Raw genomic sequence first — 20,496 nt, 5'->3', positions numbered from 1 at the left:
GAGAAATCACATTTTAGTTTCTTAAACAGAAGGGTGAATTCTATCATATTATGAACACTGCTTCCTAAAAGGTTTCTTTACCTTAAGCTTCCTAATCAAATCTTAGCCATTATATAATACCCAATCCCAAACTGCAATTCCCCTTGTGGGCTCAACCACAAGTTGCTCTAAGCAGCTATCTTGTGGGCTTCTATAAACTTCCTCTTGGGATCCAGCTCCAACCTCATTTTCCCTAATCTACCTACATGTTGAAATCCTCCATAATTATCAAAACATTAAAAAAAACACATGTCTTTTCTATATCTTGCGGCAAGTTGTAGCTCTCATCCTGGCTACTGTTTACAGGCCTGTATACAACTCCTATTAGGGTCTTTTTCACCCTTGCAGTTTCTTAACTACTACCCACAAGGATTCTACATTTTCCAATCTTTTGTCCCCACTTTCTGAGTATATACACAGACACTTTTTTTTAAAACCTATACAAGCACTCCATTCCCTCTGCCTACCTTCTTGTCATTTTGATACACTGTGCATTCTTGGATATCAAGCTCCCAACTATGATCTTCTTTCAGCCATGACTCAGAGCCCACAACGCTACACCTGCCAATCTCCAACTGCGCTACAAGATTTGCCTTATTCCATCTAATGCATACATTCAAATCCAACACCTTCAGTCCCGTATCTACCATCCTTTGATTTTGGCCATTGTACTTCAAATCATTTCCCTGACTGCAATTTTGTCCCATCATCTGTCTGTCCTTCCTCAGTTTCACTATCCATTGCATCTAGTTTTATACCAGCTGCCCAATCCTCAGGCTTATCACTCTGGTTCTCATACCCCTGTCAAATTAGTTTAAACCCTCCCCAGAGGGTACATCCTGGATATGGGTGTCCCCTTGGGATCAGCTGTACAGATCCTACCTTCCCCGGAGGAGAGTCCAATGATCCAGACACCTGAAACTCTGCCCTCTGCACCAGTTCTTCAGCAACACCATGCCCTATCATGCCAAATCATCCTATTTCTCATCTTCACTGGCATGTGTCACAGGCAGCGATCCTGAGATTGCTACCCTGGAGGTCCTGCTTTTCCGCTTTCTGCCCAACTCCCTATATCCCCTCTTCAAGATCTCTTCCTTTTCCCTTCCTATGTTGTTGGCTCACCGTCCCCATCTAAAAAAGCTGTGGATTTAACCTGAGATATCCCCGACACTGACATCTGGGAGGCAACATACAATCCGCATGTCTCTTCCACATCCACAGAAGCTCTTATCTGCTCCTCTAGTTATGGAATTCCCCATCACTCCTCCTCTACCCCATTTCCTTCTGAGTTACAGAGCCAGACTCAGTGCCAGAGACCTGGTTTCCCCCCCCCCCCCCCACAATAGTATCCATATTGAGGGGAACAGCCAGAGGGGCAACTCTGCTCTAGCTGTCCATTCCCTTCTCCTCTCCTGTCAGTCACCCAGGTACCTGCCTCCTACAGTAGAGGTGATGACCTCTCTATAGCTCCCATCTATCATCTCTTTTTCCACAAACCGAAGGACATCGAGGTGCAGCTCCAGTTCCTTGACAACTGTCTCCGAGGAACTGCAGCTTGATGCAGTTTGTACAGATGTAGTTACCAGGGGGACTGGAGGTCTCCCAGAGCTCCCACTACCTCCAGACCCATTCTCAGTAGTGATAAGTACCAACAAAAAGAAACTTGCTAGAAACCTACTTAGGACCTCTGCCTGCTCTTGCCAAAACCAGACCACTGCAATAACACCCTGCTCTAACAACAGTCATTCCACTTACACCCTTTTATCGGCTATGCTGATTGCAGCCCGCCGAAAGAGCCGTAAAGCACCGGAACCTTTTTAAACCTTACACTGCATCACATTTTGACACACACTACAAATAAAGCTTTACCTGTTTACACTAATCCTACATAAACCTTTTGTTTTAAATATCCATTAAAACCTGGACCCAATGGTTTGGAGGTTTCCTTCAAGGGAGAACTTCCACAGGTCTTAGACCTCAAGTATCTGAGGTTTTTGACTTTTTCTCTATAGTAACCCAAAGAGGAATACCAGCAGCCTCATTCCTTTCGAAGTATGGGACATTGAGGTCCAGTACCCCAAAACATCCACAGATGTGAGAGCAAGAGCCCATTTCAGATGTGGAGTAATTGCCCCTTATCCAAAGTTAGAACCACAATGTTGTGCTTGCCTTTTAACCTCTAGGAGAAATCTAACCTTCCTGCCTACAAAGCCTTCCATTTCTTAAATCATCATGAGCTTAAGAGTTTCTTAAATCTACCTAATCTGCTTCTACAATCACCCCTGGCAGAACAAACCACACACCCCACCAACTCTGTAAAAGGCCTACTTATGACATCCTCCCTATACTTTCCTCTTAATCACCTTAAAATTACACCTCCCTCAAATTAGCCATTTCCACTGGGGGGGGGGGGGGGAAGAAGAGAGTGAAGGAAAGAAAAGGATCTCTGCCCCTCATCTTATACACCTCTACCATTTTCCTTTGCTCCACACAGTAAACCTCTAGCTCTCCAATCCAGGCAGCATTTTGGCAAACCACTTCTTGACTCTCCCTAAAGCTTCCATATTCCTTTCTATGTGGCAGACAGAATTCACCATATTACAAGTATGGTCTCACCAGGGTTTCAGCAGATATAATATTACCTCATAGCTCTTGAGCTCTCGTCCAATTAGTTCTGAGCCAGCACAAGTCATTTACTTCAAGTAACCAGCACTGGAGATCACTGGCCTCCATCTTCTGCACCTCTGATATGAATGGCTTCAGTCGGGGGCAGGCGTGGTATTGGAATTGGGACTACAGCCACAAGTAAGCCAATGGACACATCATCTCCCATGTAGCCTTCTCTCTACTATTGATCACACTTGTCACTGGATCAAGACCTCACTGTCAAGCCTGATAGCTACCCACTCCAGCCAAATTGCAAAATAACAAGTACCTGTAATGTCTACTCCATAATATGATATGCTAGGAGCCTCCTGAACAACCCCAGCACTGACAGATCTGAATGTCATTCTGCCATCATAGCTCGGAGTTGACTTTACCACCCAGATGCACATAACAGGCAAGAAATTGCCAGGTCAAAGAACAGCAGTAGATGCCCTTGATCTGGCATTGCGAACTAGACAAGGACAAGCGTCGCTATTTACCAGCTTAGTGACTCAACATGTGGAATTATTGATCACTATGACCCTTCAGTTTGCAGAACCACTCTGAATCTGAAAGCTATAGATGAAGCTGAGGATCTCTGACTAGAGCAGGGGCTCTCAACCTGGGGTCCACAGACCTCTTGCTTAATGGTATTGGTCCATGGCATCAAAAAAAGGTTGGGAGCCCATGCAAAAGACTCACTGGTCTCTATTCAAACTCCTCCACCCAAGCCATTTCAGTGCTAAGGTCATTAAAGTATCTTCTGATGTACAATAAAAATTCCAGCAAGAACCTTCTCCAGAAGAATGCTTGGATAACATCTTATCACAAGCCACATTGTGCAAGCACAAGGCTTCAACAGTTGGGCAATGGCACCCAATTGATAGCCCCCACCCAAAGTACCACAAATGTCACCTCATTGCCCCTGCATAATCCTATGAAGCAAAACCGTCATCTATCTTGCTGGCAGCCAAAAATCTAACCAGCTTGGTTCCAAGAATGAGCAATTTGAAACATTTACTACAGAATAATTCCCTGTAGTTTGTAATGCTCCCATACCAATTATTCAAAGTGAAATTCAAATCATCCCCCATTAGACTCATTGGGGCTTACTTAGAACAGAAATGTATGCAGCACTGCTTACATTTGCTAGAATACTCCTGCATATTACTCCTTGGCCAGACTTTTATACTCTGCTGAGAATCAAAGCCACAATACCACTCCCCTAGAGAAACTGAGAATGTTCTGCAGTCCACTTGGATACTGATCAATTAAACACGCACTTTAACTCACGAAACGACTGGAGCCATCTTGACGCTAGTACAAGTATTTGTTTTTATAGAATCCAACGGAAGCAATTCAACGAGATAACTTACAAGCTAGGATTCAAAAAACTGGTTTTAAACCAGAAGTGCAGAAACTTCAGTAGATGCTTTTGTGTAATGAGATGCCAAAAGGAGGGCAATTCACAAAAAATTAGAAACTAGAAACAAACTTTCATAGGTGCGCAGAGGAGTCTACCAACTGGTTTGGAAATGCCAGTGCCCTTGTGTGGAAATCCTACATAAAGTAATGGATACATCCCAGTCCATCACTGATAAAGTCCTCTCCCCCCCCCCCCCCCCCACCGAGCACGTCTGCACAAAGTGTTCTCAAGATAGCATCATCCATCGCATGTACACACAAGCTACAGTGCCTTTTTCACTTCAGGCAGTTGGGGAAGTTTGGTATAGACCCCCAGATCCTACAGGGGCACAATTGAGAGCATCCTGACTGGCTGCATCACTGCCTGGTATGGGCACTGTACCTCCCTAATCACAGGAGTCTGCAGAGTGGTGCAGACAGCCCAGCACATCTGCAGTTGTGAACTTCCCATGGTTCAAGACACTTACAAGGATGGGTGTGTAAAAAGGACCCACAGGATCACCTATTCTGGCTGCTACCATCTGGAAAATGGTACCGCAGCATAAAAGCCAGGACCTGTCTCCGGGACAGCTTCTTCTACCAGGCCATCAGCCTGCTTAATTCATGCTGATCTTGAGTGTATACTATATTACATCGACTGTTCCATTTATTATAAATTACTATGATTGCATATTTAGATGGAGACAAAGATTTTTACTCCTCATACAGGTGAAGCGTGTAAGAAATAAAGTTAATTCAATTCAAAACTCACAAAATGCTGGATGATCTCAGGTTAGGCAGCATCTATGGGAAATGAACAAACAGTCAACGTTTTGGACCGAGACACCGAGAACAGGGAAGACGCCAGAGTACAAAGGCAGGGTGGAGCGGAAGGAGGATAGCTAGGTGATGCGTGAAGCCAGGTGGGAAAGAAAGGTAAAGGGCTGGAAAGGAAGGAATCACTAATAGGAGAGAAAAGAGGATCATAGGAGAAAGGAAAGAGGGGCACCAAGGAGAGGTGATAGGAATTTGAGGATTAGCAAGAGGTCAGAGGGAATTTCCACTTTAGGCAGATAGAGTGGAGGAGCTTTTCTAAAAAAAAAGTCCTCTAATTTACAATGGGTCTTACCAATGTGGAGGAGGTTGCATCAGGAGCACCAGACAACCCCAGCATATTTGCAGTTGAAGTGTTGCCTCACCTGGAAGGATTGTTTGGGGCTCTGAGTGGAGGTGAGGGAGCAGGTGAATGGGCAGGTGTAGCACTTGGCCACTTGCAGGGAGGTTAGTGCAAAGAATGAATGGACAGAGAAATCAGAGGGAGTGATCCTTGTGGGAAGCAGGGAGTTGGGGGGTGGAGGAGGTAAAGATGGGGTTGGTGGTTTGACATGTTGGATGCAGAGGCTCATGGGATGTTAGGCAAGAACATCTCACAGTTAAGGCAAGGATGGGGTGAGCACTGGTTTCTGGGAAATGGCAGCAGAAACCCCATCCTGTGAAGGATGACAGCTCTGGTATCCTGGAAAGGAAAACTTCATTTTGGAAACAAATGCGGCAGAGACGAAGGAGCAGAGAGGAAAAAAACAGCTTTTGCAGGAGACCGGGTGGGAAGAGGTATAGTCAAAATAGCCACAGGAATTGGTAGGGTGGTGGTCCTTGAACCATTATCAAGGACCCTAGTACCCTGGCCATGCTCTTCTCATTGCTGCAAGGGACAACAGCTTCTGGACCCACACCACCTAGTTCAGGAGCAGTTACTATCTCTCGAACTGGGGGGTATCTTCACCTGCCCCATTACTGAACTGTGTCCACAACCTATGGGTTCACTTTCAAGGACTTCATGTTTTTTGGTTAAATATTTATTATAATTTTCTTTTGTATTTGCACAGTTTAGTGCCTCTTGCACATCAGACGTTTATCCGTCCTGTTGGGTGCGGGTCCTGTTGGGTGCGGGTCTTTCACCGATTCCAGTGGTCTCTTGAATCAACTGTGCATCTGCACAAGAAAACGTTTCAGGGTTGTAAATGGCGACACATGTACTTTGATAATAAATCTGAAGATACCCACCTTCCCCCATACGGACGGTTTAAATGGCGAATTAGGGACAAGTTTCTGACGCACTCAGTTTCAAAAGTCACAAACCGACTTCCATTCAGAATCAAGTATTTATAGTGTAGCCTATTTGATCTGGGCAGTGTGGATTTCTTTATTAAGGATGCAGTTTAAGTTTGGACTGTGGTGTTTTCACTAATGCAGTTGCCACAAGAAGCCTTACAGCATTCTAGTTTCATTAATGCTTTCTTCCTCCCCCCCCACCCCTACATTGGAGCTGAAGGTCTCTTACAGCTCTTGCCAGCAGAGTTGACAGGTTTAATTAGAATTAGTTTCTGGAGATTTCACGCAGTTGTCCCACGCCCACCACTGAAAAGCAAAACTTGCAACCTCCCAGATGAGAAGTCAATTGCCTGTTGGGAATGTTGTACACTATTTCCAACTTTACAGTTAGTACCAAGATTTTACCCCCTTTCCAGCCGAACATAAACCAACCCCTCTAGGGAGGAAATGGCTAATATAGGGGGTATAATTTGAAGGTGATTACAGAAAGCATGGGGGGGGGGGGGTCAGAAACTAGTTTTCTTAAAAAAAGTTTGTGCAAGGAGTATCCTGCCACTTAAACTTAGGCACATAGGTGGTTGAAAAATGGACTCCTATGTTTTGGGGGGGCGGGGGAGGTTAGATTAATCTTCTAGTGGATTGAAAGATCAACACAACATAGTAGGCCAAAGGGCTGGTAGTGTGCTGTAATATTCTATGTTTTAGCAACCTATTGCCCAGTTTTAGTTTCTCTACACAGCTCATATCCCGTTTGCTCAGTACCGAGTTGGGAATGCAACCAATTTGCTGTTAAGTGAATTAATATCTTAATATAATGTTGAAGGGTAAACACAACATTGTAGGCCAAGGGTTTGTACAGTGCTGTAGTTTTTTTGTGTTCTTAATTTTGTCATAGTATGAAAGCAATTACACACAAGTTAAAATGAGGTTATTTATCACTCATGTTTGGAAACTGGGGTATTAAGCTTCAATTAAAATGACAGTCCATACTATACATGGGCACAGAAAGCAAAACATTTGAAGAGAAGCATTTGTTATCTTCCATAGGAAACTAGCTTGGAGAGATTTGGAATCCAAAGAATGCTTTAATGAGCTGCAGCATATACAAAATACTGGAGAGCTGCCTGACCAGCACTTGAGAGATAAAGCACTACATGAAATCACAGCACGGAAACCAGCCACGTCCATTCTGATCAACTACCTCTCCAAATCACCAAGGCATGGGCAGCCTTGGGCCAGGTGGTGGTAACTGGCAAGTGTCTTTCTAGATCTCCCAGTCCCAGCAGAGCACCTGCTTCTATTTATTGGGCAGCCTACTCCAGATTCAAGCCACAAGTTCTTACTCTGATCTGCTCTAACCTGAACCTATTGAAGCCCCTTTGAAGGCCTCAATGAAACCTGTCAAATATTGAAAGGGTGTGCAGAGGACATTTCCGATAATGGGAGAGTCTGGGAACAGAGGGCAAAACTTCAATCCAAGGACGTCCCTTGAGAACAGATTAGGAGAAATGTCCTTAAGCAGTGGGTGGGGAATCTGAAATTCATTGCCACTAACAGCTGCAGAAGCCAAGTCATTGAGTATAATTAAAGCAGAGGTTATCAAAAGGTTACAGGAAGAAGGCAAGGGGTTTGAGGGGGTAATAAAATCAACCATGATCAAATGGCAGAGCAAACTGGATGGGCTGAATGAACCACTTGCCCTTAAGAAGACCAACCTTTTAATGTCGAGCAGTTCTGCCATGGGAAAGTTTCCCTGTCGTTTACTCCATACCTCCTAATCTTGTATACCATTCAGGTTCTGTCCTCTCCCCCGACTCTACTAAATTGCTGGAGAACAAGTCCAGCCCATCTAGTTGCCTGCCATAATTGAAGTGCTCCATTTCAAGGCAACTTCTCTGTACCCTCCCCAGTATGATCATAAAGTCAAAATCATAGGCATGGCAGAAGCAGCATTCGCCATACACAATTTACAACTATAGTGCAGCAACCAGAACTGTGCAAAATACTCCAGCTGTGACTTCAAGTACAATACCTCTACCTTTATATTCTATGCAAGTATCCTATGTCTTTAAGCACTTTTGACTCGGTGTGTTTTTTTTTTAAAAACACCGTAATAGGTTCTTCAGCTCAACAAGTCTGTACCACTTGATTCCATCCACTCGACCAATTATCCTACTAACCTTACAGCTTCAGAACATGGAGAAAAGCAGAACACTTGAAGGATCCAATGCAGTCACAGGGAGAATGAGCTCCTTACAGACAGTGGCAGATTTGAGCCCGGGCTGCCTGCACTGCAGTAGTTATGCTAACCACTATGCTACTGTGCCACATGTACAGAGTTGTATACTAACATGTTACTCCATACCCCCTAGGGACACACCATTGACTTTCAACACCCAGACCACCCCCACTGCCCCTTGCCCAAAGTTGACCACTTGTACATTTACTGACCTGCAGTGTGGAACAGACCCTTCCAGCACTTCGAGCTGTGCCACCCAGCACTCCAAATTTAATTCTAGCCTAATCATGAGACAATTTAATGACCAATTAACCTATGATTTTGGGCTGCGATAGGAAACCGGAGCACCCAGAGGAAACACACACGGTCACAGGGAGAATGTACAGATTCCTTACAAGCAGCAACAGGAATTGAACGCAGGTCACTGGCACTGTAAAGCGCTGTGCTAAACAGTGCACTACCATGCTGCCATATTAGGATTAAATTCATTAATCTGCCCATCATACCAACTCATCACCCTAACAGTTGTTTGAATTTCCAGCATCTGCAGATTTCCTCATGTTTGCACCCTAACAGCCTCAATCAGCAGCACCACCAGTTCATATCTACGAACTCTCAGTATATATTCACATGGCTAGTTTACTTAACAGCAAAGATTCTAGTACAGAGCCAAAGGATCCCCAACTACAGAACAATGCTGCACTCATACCACAAATTAATTTTGGATCCAATTTACTAGATGTTTCTGGACATGCAGGCTTTGATCCTTTAAACTGCTCCAAGTGGGAACAAGGCCTTATTGAATTTATGCAGACTACATCATCTGCATTTTCCTCAAATGTTAACTCTTCCAAAATATCAACTTGGTCAAACAGGATCTCCTAAAGCTTTGCTGACCACCTGATTAATTGCTGCTTTTCCAAATGCAGATTGATCACAATACAACAGCTCGTCTACCACTGACACTATAGACACTCAGGTCTGTGATTTAATCTGTTGCATCTTTGCTGCTGCTCTTGAACAAGGCTACCCATCTTCTGGCATCTTACCTATAAAGTTTGTAAGACTCTGGCAGGGACCCAGCAGTTTGGAATGCATTCTCACCAAGCCAACAACCTTTCGAAATGAAGAAAAAATGCAATAAAATGTCACTCCGCCCCCAACCCTTTACAAAACTTCAAGTACAATACTCCCATCTGTATTCACAAAAAGGTAGTATTAAGACCACCCATCTCTAGTTATCCTCTTACCATTTGAAATGATTTTGTATCTTCCTCAGTCTTGTCTGCCAGGAGATAATTCATGGTCCTTCCACCTTCCAAAACATTTCCCTTTTGCAAAGGTCTTCCTTTTCAGTTTGCCCACCATGGCATGGGCATGCCTGGAAGTGGCTGATGCAGTCTACTTCGACTGTCTTACAATACTGAACCAGCCCACTTGCTCCAGTCTTACTTCTGCCACTCCACCCCTCCCCACCTCCAGCATATTCAGTATCTTCATTTTCATACCACCTTTAAGCCTTCAAGAAAACACCTTGAAGTTTAACATATGGTAAACATCATAATACTTTGACAGTTAAACCACTTATCTACTGCAGCCACATTCACCAACAGGTTCAGAACTGCCTCCTTTAGCAAGATCAATGCATTGCCTCAAAAAAAAGTCTTCCTGCATTCACAACAATTACACACTCAGCCTTTCACACTAAAGCAATCCAAATTACCATCAAGTTGAAATCCCCAGCCCACCATTCTTGCATTTCCAATCTGCCCTTCTGCTTTTACTTCCTGATGGACATCCTCTCAAAGTGATCACATTGTCCCCAATCTCTACCCACGTGGCCTCATCTGAAGCCGACATCCTCCCTCAGGCATGGACATCTAACTGCAAATTCAACCACCCCCCCCCCCCAAAAAAGAACCACACCCGAAGACTAAGCAGAAATGTGCCAAGTTGCAGGTCTTGCTTTTCTTCCGACTGTCTCTAGCAGAATCACATGCACATTTGTTGATCAAGTCCCTTGTGGTTTGCAGTTAGCCCCTAATCTCTTCAATCGGAGCAAGCATGCACAAGTCTGGTACTAACTGTACAGACTTGATGTCCAACTGGGAAGATGTTACAGATAAGGAAATCCATATTCCATTTCCCCACCAATATTTTCTAAATTCTCCCAACAGTACCACCCAGCTTCCCTACAAAGACACTAGACATATAGATCAGGTTGCAAATACCTTCCTGCAGAAGTCACACGACCTAGAAAGCTTAAAGCCTTCCCTCCTCACTATCCCCTTAGACACCATTCATCTGACCTATCCTCCTATACTCACCAGCACTAGTAGATCAGAGATTACTACCCGAGTAATCCATCTTTAACCTATAACCTGGTTATTCATATACATGTTAAAGGAAGCAATTCCTTGTAATAGCACCATGAGCAACCTTTGGCTGTTTGCCCCTCCACTTCCAAATACCTACAACCATTCCCAATCATGGCACCAGCGATATGCCACCCTAGATTCACATCTAGCTAATAGAAGCGAATCTCACCCTGTTGGTCACCTACCACAATAGCTGTGGATTTCTGGATGGCTACTCCTCCCCAGGGAAGTAATTGTGACTTGTCAGACTGATGCAGCTGAATGCATCAGAACCAAATTTTATCAGCTTGGAATTAGTTTCCCCTAATGGTAAAATTGCCAGTGCCTCACCATGATCTCTGCTAGTTGGGACTTCATGCACTAAAAGCGTTGGATAGACATTCAACAGTAGCCAAGTTGATAGAGAAAATTGCAGCAAGTTCAGGCCGTGGGTCAAACTGAATCATACAGTTGGCATAGACTGAATGGCCCATTTGGCCTCTTCTGTAGTTTAAATATGGAAACTTGGACTGCCACAAAACTAGGAATCTGATGGCTAAGTACAATTAGTTTTTCTTGTAAATTTTACACCAGAAATAGCATTCCTCAAAATGTATGCTCTTGGATGGTTTAATATTTGGACTTTAACACACTAAGTTTGTTAGTTATTGTTCACATCCACAAAAGCACCATCTTCTCAACTCTGATCTAGAGGGGTATTTACTATCCAGACCAACTGGAGTGATGCTAGGATAAGACAGCTAGGAGATGCCCGACACTGATGACTGCCAGTCAAATCAACGGGTTGAAATTAGTTTCATGAGGAAGAAATTCCTTTGCAGCCTAGTATAAAGGCTAATAAACTAATCAAATTTTATGGTTATTTCTGAAAATCTAATTGCTATGGTATGAGAGAAATGGATCTTCCGTTGCAACACTACTCCCCTACACACGCCCACCAAATCAGAATTCCCCTACTAAATGGCTGTCAATGTAGCTAAAGGGCAAGTAATTGAGAGTAAAAGCACAATTTAAACCATGTTCTGGTAAACTGAAGTCACTGTACTTCCAGCATCAGGTCACAATGAATGACTGAGGTGGAAATTCTCCATCAACTCAGTTGTTTTAAATCTGAAGGAAACCATATCACATACCAAGACAGACTTGGGTTTCACTACTCTGCTTTTCATGCCAAGTAGAAACAAAAGCTCCTACAAAGGCTTGTGGAGGGACAGAGATGTGACTCAGTCTGCATTGAATTTGTCCATTTGGCCGAAACCAACTTGAATTTGCTGCATCACAGAAATCGAAACTCACAGCACAATGGAGTGACAATTAGCATTCAAATTACTCAAATAGGGATCCCACCCCAGATAGAACTCAAATTTTAAAAATGTTAATGGTTGCTCATTTAATTTCCTTGTTTGCCATTTCATGTGATGTTGGCTTTTAGCAGTTCACAGTGAATGAATATACTCAAGATCTCCCGGACCAGCACCATTTGCAGTACATCATATGGGCTTAGGTGAAGCTTGTTTGTGTTTGAAACCAAGATTGGCTTCTACTAGAAAGATTACTGCAGTCTAACAACAATTTATCATTGGAGTGGAGGTCTGTGCAACTGAGACAAAGATGGGAGTAGCTTACAAGCTGAAAGGTAACATTTAGTCCAATTTTAGATCCTATTGGAAGCCATTAAACAATGGTGCTGGAACTACAATCAGATCAAAGAAAAATTAACCAGCACTATCATTTAGGTTCACAAACCCCCAAGGTTATAGAAAGTTTGGTTTTTGCACCTGTCATGCATTAGCCTAGATGGCCTTTTTGACCAATTCAGTGGAAGACAGATTGAAAATATCAGTGGTCTTCAACAAAACTCCAAATCAAATGGCAATTCCACCCATAGCACAATTTTTCACTGTTGGGATTTGTCAAAAGTATATCTGAACTGCTTGTATTCATTAATGAGAACAATGAAGTTGACATCAGCCCCACCCATATCAAATTTAGTTAACTGTTTCAAATGTTGAATATGTCTGTACGATTAGGCAAAGCTGACCAACACATCATTGAAATAAACAGTTTCTCCTCTTGCACATTTACCCTGTTGGTGACCATGCGTGATGTCCATTAGGAAGGTCCATGCTGAAGCTTTGATGAAATCAGAAAGAGTGTTGAACCATCTGATAGTTTGCCCATCAAAAAAAAAGCGGCATGCAATGCTCTGGTATACAACGATTTGGTATTGATCAAAGCAAGCGATACATTTGATCTTCACCAGATGAACAATTTAAGGTAACTTTCAAGCTAAAAGCACTGAGTAAATCAAAGCTGTGAACAGCAGGAAGATGAATGCATGCAATACCAGAAAGGGTGTACTGTATGCATAATTTTCTGATAGATTGTGTATGATAACAATGGTTCTTGTGTTATCCACACATTTTGGAGAATTTAAATTTAATGCATATACTGAAGGAGGCAAACTTTGAACTTGGCAAGAGTTTGTCTTTGACAAGGTTCTACAAGGAATCAGCTCCAGAAGGTTAGTCCCCCTAAGTACAAGGGAAGTTGGATCCAAAGTTGACTTGGGAATAGGAAGCAGGCTGATTGATACGAAATGAAAATTGTAGGTTCACAGAGGATACCAAAATTGGTGTTGACAGTGAGGAAGATGGTCAGAATTGATCAGCAAAATAGGCACAGTAATTACATTAGGAATTTAACACTGTTAAGTGCAGTGATGCAATGTACAGAATGAACTGTCGGGCCTGAGGAAGTACAAGCGAGGATCCTAGTGCACAAGGCCAAGGATACTGGAAGTGGGAGCAAGCCAAATACGATGAAGGCATATGGATACCTTCCTTCATTAGCTAGGATGTGGTAATGAGAGCAAGGTTATGGTACAAATTTTTTAATCAGTCAGGCCACAGCAAGATGACTGAACAATTTGAGTTACATTATAGGAAGGACATGAAGTTGCAGAGGAAATGTACCCAATGGCTGGGTTTTGTTACTTCCTGGAGCGGGACAGATCATGGATAAGGATGATATTAGGGAACCTTCCCCTATAGACGGGTGTCCAAATCTAGAGAGTATAGCTTTGGGGCAAATGCAACGAATTTACAGGGGATATGACAAAGAACTTTACAAGAGTCCCAATTGTTTTCATGCTAGTATTGTAAAATAGTATTCTTGATTTTTCAAAGCACATGAATTGTATTACACTGTCACATTACTTAGCAATAGCCCCAGAATATAACTGGAGGCCTCATTTCTCCCGTCCATATACCCACATGCCCCTCTGACTCAACGTTCAAGTAGACAAGCTCATCCTACCAGTGCCACAGCTAATCATCCAACTTCAGTACCCACTTTCTTCCAATACCCTTCAATTTCTTTAAATATACTTGAATTCTGCTTAATGATTGTTTCAACTGCTTTAAGTAGCAAGCAAGTCTACAGGTCAACAGCAGATATAATGTCTGCTCTACATGGCTTACTAAGAATGACGGGTAAACCACGTAGTACTGAACCACCGGATTCCCAAGATATCAGGAACATCCTTCTCCCATCTACCCTGTCTAGACTTGAGGTGTAGGTTTGAAATTCCCTCGATTCTCCACAACTCTCAAATACAAAGCCAGCCCAGCTTCAGTCCTACCATTCCAAAAAACAAACCAATTTTGATAAGCATTTTCTGCATTCCCTTCATAGAAAGAACATTGCTCCTCAAAAATGAGACAAAACTGGCGCAACGTGAGACATGATTTCACCAGTAGACATCTCTAGCCCTCATAACCGAGATCTCCAAGGTTCCCAGGCCATCTATCCTCATCCACCTGGTACAACTCCAGCCCTACTTTGACCGGTATACAAGGACACCCAGGTCCCATTGGAAAAGGAATAGACAGGAAAGGTCTGTAGCTATGCACACATGCACAGCCTCACATTTATCCATTCTATTACTGCACTTGCCACATATTTGCTCACTTCCCAAACCGTCTGCTTTACACCAGAGCTTTTCTGCATTCTCACTCTCATCAAGCTTTGTGTTACTTACAACCATGGATGGATTACATGTAATCCCCTCACTTAAGCAACATCAATACATTGAACAGTTAAGCCCTAACACTGCTCTACAAATACCCCACTAGTCATTGCCTGCTACTTTAACTATTCTTACTGCCTTTCCTTTTGATCCATTTTCCAGGTTGGTTACTTAGCCCCAATCCCATGCACTTCATTTCACACACTGATTTCATAAGACCTTCAAAGAGTCCAAATGCAGCACACACTTTGATGCTCCCAGGCTCAGTTCTTTAAGCTTCCAGTGCAACAGTCCAGCAGGATTTGCCACAAAATACATGGTAACAGGATCAGACAGAGTCAACACTGAAATACTCTACTAGAGGAAATAGAGCAGTTGAAATCGGTCTTAAGTGCTCTATTAAATGAACTTTAATAGAGTTTTCAATATCAGCTCTATTACAGTTAATAGAATACTACATCACATCTAATAACCAACTATAACTTAATTATTCGACTTTATCCAAGATTATATCTTTAGCATTTGATTGCTCAAGTTGGCAATCAATATCAGCATTTTCCCCATCACTCATAGGTCAACTGGTCTATATCTTATTTCCAGTGGAGTGGACTGATCAAAAGAGAGACTGCCCCATAATCCCAGAACCTTCAAAAATAACCAATGTCCCAGTTTCTCAGAACAATGCAGCTTTTTAGGATTAAATCCAGTCAGTTTCTTACCCCAGAAAAGTATTAACACCAATTGGACTGAGTCTCCTCTATATTGGATCCTTCCTTGAAGAAACTCCCCAATGTAATCAAATGGTCTCATTTCTGTGCACTACTCCCATTTCTGACTGTAATTGACCAACATTCTCCACACAGATCTGCAGGATGCTTTTACCGATCAGTTTGTTCATTCAACATTACTTTTGTGCATTTCCCCCATTTTTCTCTGTCCACCTTTGCAAAATTAAGCTGGTCTCAAACCCCAGTTCCATGAAATTTTTGGAAAAGTCGCTTCTACTTAGATCTAGCCCACATTTGGTCTGTAAGTTCCCCATTTTTTTTCCTTTACAATAGACTGGAAAGTTACCATGTTTCATATCTGCACCCTAAATGCAAGGCTCTGCTTACCAAGCATCATTCTCTAATATGCCTCAGCCACTGTTTTATGACTTCTTCCTTAGACACACACATTGAGTGTGTTACCACAGAAATCCATGTCCTGGGGAAGAGAGAGACAGAGGAGACAGCTACTTCCATCAGGAGCTGGAGAGACACTATAGTATTCAGGGAGTACATCATAGAGCAGCCACTGGCAGTCCCAGTCATTACCCCGCACCCACTTGAGTTCCATATCTCAGAACTGAGCAGCCACACCTCCGCACCCCTCCCCTCCAAAGCCTATCCATTCTGAGGTGGGCTCTCCACACGGAATTATTGATGGAGGCACTAGTAGGGCAGGAGGGCCTTATGTGCCACAGCAATGGAGAGGCAGGGGTTCACAATCCTGAGCATTAAGCATACACATGTAGAGAGAATGCCCCAGTCTTTATCAAATACAAAGTGTTGCTAACTCTGGCAGGATTATTAGCAAGCTCTGGACCAAGTTCCAATTGCAGGAATAAAGTGCTTTGTTCTAAACTTGGCATGTGCTCTTGATAAAGATGTTACTTTACTTAGATTATTGGAAAGCGCTCTATGCAACCCACTTCAAATATCACAGGATGGATAGCAGATTGGAGATATGAGCAAAGTTTCACCCAGTGCCTTAATAGGATATGCCAATTATATATATTTTTTTAAAAATTTGGCATCCAGATTTTAAAAAGCCCAGCATTTTATGTATTGCATAAGTGACAGATTCTGCAGATGCTGTAAATCTTAAAACATAAAATGCTAGAGGAATTCAGTGGGACAGGCAGCAACTGTGAAAGGAAATAAACAGTTGGTGTTTCAGACTAAAACTCTCCATCAGCACCTGAAGTAGTCTGGATTAGAGTTTAAAATTCTACCACCTAATAAATAGCTATAACTAAGTTTTAAGCCTCAATCTTGACTTCTAAAACTCTGGATCGCAATATCACTCAATCCAACATAATGAATGGTCTGACAGAAAATGGACTGCTTATTCCCCTCTACAGAGGCTGCGGGACCCACCAAGTTCCTTCAGTATTCTGTTTGTGGTAAAGTGTTAATCCAGTCCACTGATCGAATGGAATGAATAATCCAATCTTATTCTGCCTTAAACAGAGATTTCCAGCCATTTTTATACCATGGACCCCTGCCATTAACCAAGTAGTCCACATACCCCAGGTTGGGAACCCTTGGCCTAAAGCTAAATGTCAAGCGCTTGGGAAGTCTGAAAGCAGGGTACAGTGAGGCAGGTTTAGCTGACTGCAGTTTGTGCTTCCACCATGCAAGATCGCCAGGGGTTCCCAACTGTTTTTAATGCCATGGACCCTTATTAATTGATGACAACACTTCAAAAGCTATTTAAACAGTTCTTCCAACAAAATGGAAAACTATGGCCCAATATCATGGATTTGAAGAACAGTGGGTAAAGCAGAGGAACCTTATTCAAACACAAGAACCCAAGACATCCACAAGATGGATGTTGAGATATTTCCACAAATGGAGAATGATGAATGAGGGAACATGGAAAGAAAAACTATGACAGCCATTTTAAGGTCTCAAATTCACTCAGGGGATGGTGAAATCTCTGGAATTTGCTATCTCAAGAATGGATGAGGCCAGATCATTAAATATTTATGTTGGAGACAAAGTATTTGAAAGATAAAAGACATTGGATTAAAATGGGACTCAAAAGGTCTCAAAGCAAACGTGGAGATGTTTCCAATTGTGGGGGTGTCTCGGACCAAAGGGCAAAGCCTCAGATTTGAAGATGTCCCTTTGGAACAGAGAGCAGGAATTCCTTTAGGCTTAGCGGGGTTAAGAGATCAAGGGTGGCTATAGTCCAGCATGGACTAGATGACCCAAGGCTCTGTTTGTGTTGTAAATCTCTAGAACTGTAAAGTCTGGCCAAATTATGAGCCTTCTCAAAAATTTGAATACCAGCAAATTTAGGAGGATACAGCTGTTGGGATTGTGAAAGTTGTTGGATGTTTAATTCAGTAACTACACTGGATTGATACCCAAGATGTACCATTTGACCGGTTTAGTTGGTAGCAAAGCAATAAAGTCAGTGTATATTAACACATGGGCCCAATTTCCAGTGATTTGCTCAGCAAGTACTGCTGCACCAAGTGACACATAATCAACTTAAAGAATATAAACCCCTGAAAAATCATTTCCAGATTTAGAATTAAATAACCAGATGGGTGTACTATTTGCCAGGGCTGTAAATGAATGGCAGAATCCTGAAGGTTACAGTTCATTAGCTGGTATTTACGCAGGTGTCAGCCAAGTTAGATGCAAGAATATATGTGCAAGTGAAATATTTACTGTATTTATCAAGAATTAGATCTTCTCCATTTAAAGCTGCATGTGACATTTTGCAAAATGAACTTCTGATAACCTTTAAATGGAGATCAAAAATATTCTATTAAAATAGCAGACACATTTGTCTGAAAATGAATCCCAGACAATACACTAGATGTGTTACACAGGTGTCAGTATGTATTGTGACTGGAAAGACTCATTCAATCAAAATCAATTTCAGAGCACCACAGGCTACAGTATATAGTAACACATGCATGTTGCCTAGTAGTACAGAAAGAATCACAACCGAAAGAATTTCTAGGCACCTACTGTTCATTGTTTGGAACAAATTAGATTTGACTCCAGGGAATGTGCAACTTAACTTGAAGCTGATTTACTATCCTTATCTACAGTAAGCAATAAAAACCCTAGTCATTTTGAAACTCCAAGACAAAATCAAAAAAGTTTTGCTAGATATGGCAAAATATTCACGTGGAAGTAGTTTTTTTTTAAATTTGGCCAGCGTCCAGCTTTGAAAGTGACATTGGGCAAGGAGGTACACAAGTCTGAAAGTCCCACACCATGTTCAAGAACAGCTACTTCCCTTCATCCAACCTGCACAATCCTAATTACTAAATCAGTGCAGCAATAGTATGACCACTATGTATTACAATGGACTTTGTTCTATTGTGTTCTCATAAAAACACTAATGTTTTTCTTGGGAATGCTGCTCATCTCCTACGAGTCTCATGGGGCTTTACAGTGTCTCCATTCCAGCTTTACATGTACTTGCCCACAATCATTGTGAACCTGCAGCCATCTCCCACAACTAGTCCAATATTGCTCTGCCTGATACAGATTCAAACTTGACTCCTAAATTCATCACTAGCCTTTGGAACTGCCCTTTAAAAGCTCACCTGTATCAGGAACACCATTTTCTGTTGACATTAAGGCTTAGATATTGCTCTAACCTATGGCATCAAGAAAGCACTGCAAGTCATCCTAACACTAGTTGTGAAAGCTACCTAGGGCAACATCTTTCACTGGAAGGTTTCAGAATCAGCTCAGCATTTCCCAGATGTTTAATACTAGAGGGCATACATTTAAAATGAGGAAGCAAGTTCAAAAGGGGTTGCCAGAGGCAAGATTATCACCCCCCCCACCCCCACCAGAGCGGTGGGTGCCTGGAATGTGCTCCTTGGGGTGGTGACAGTCAGGTACATTAGGACTTGAAGACAGGCACATGAACGTGAGGGAAATGGAAAGATAGGGGTATTGTGTAGGCAGAAGGGATTAGTTCACATTGAAATCTACAGCACATGACAGGCCCTTCAGCCCACAATGTTATGCTGACCATGTAAGCTACTCTAGAAGCAGCATAGAATTTCCCTACTGCATTTTCTATTTTTCTAAGTTCCATGTATCTATGAGTCTCTTAAAGACCCTATCGTATCCACCTCCACCCCGTCGCCAGTAATGTATGCCACGCACCCACCAGTGTGTGGAAAGAAAAACTTACCCCAACATCACCCTCTTACTTACTTCCAAGCACCTTAAAACTGTGCTCCTTCATGTTAGCCATTTCAGCCCTGGGGAAACAACTCTGGCTATCCACGCAATTAAGTTTAGTTGACATTTAATTAGTTCGGCATAATATTGTGGGCCAAAGGTCCTGTTCCAGTGTTCCAAATGTGGTGCTAGACTTTGCATGCATCATAGATGCAATCTTTACAACCAGTTTTGTCCTAACTACCAGATACAAGGGAGGATGACAACCTGCCCCAAAGATCTGCAGAAGCTGGACTGAATAGTGAACAATAATGCTGAAGGAAGGAAGGCAAATTCTTTGCGGATGGCATGCATTCAGGTGATGTTGCCAGAATTGTTCAAGGATGCATGTGGGCTGGGAATGCCTTGGGGGTGGGGGGAGGAGAGAGAGAAAAAATGGGTATGAGCAGTGAGGCGGAGGTTGTGCACATAAAACTCTTGTCCTGAAGCCTCCAAGTAGTGTTGAAGAAACCTCCCAATGTAACAGTGAGAAAATGCATGATAAAATCAGTAACCGCATGGACAACATTACAGGCCCCTGTCCAAACCCCGAAACCCACAAGCCAAGCAGCCAAAAAAGTTACATTACAAACTGGTGGTCAAAGAATGCAGTTAAAATATTGGGCTGTAAATTATCATGGTATATAAAGAATGGGACTACTGAATTGTTCAAGGGGT

The 20,496-nt window shown here is 42.6% G+C and overlaps 1 protein-coding gene across 4 annotated transcripts in view; it reads right to left on the bottom strand.

The window, feature by feature from the left end:
• LOC132378882 (RNA-binding protein with multiple splicing 2) overlaps nt 1-20,496 on the bottom strand; it is a 119,330-nt gene that overhangs the window by 50,868 nt on the left and 47,966 nt on the right. The window lies entirely within an intron of this gene.

The sequence above is a fragment of the Hypanus sabinus genome, chromosome 21 (genome assembly GCF_030144855.1).
Source record: "Hypanus sabinus isolate sHypSab1 chromosome 21, sHypSab1.hap1, whole genome shotgun sequence".
In the NCBI taxonomy this organism is placed as follows: Eukaryota; Metazoa; Chordata; class Chondrichthyes; order Myliobatiformes; family Dasyatidae; genus Hypanus; species Hypanus sabinus.
This window is presented reverse-complemented; position numbering and strand designations above follow the sequence as displayed.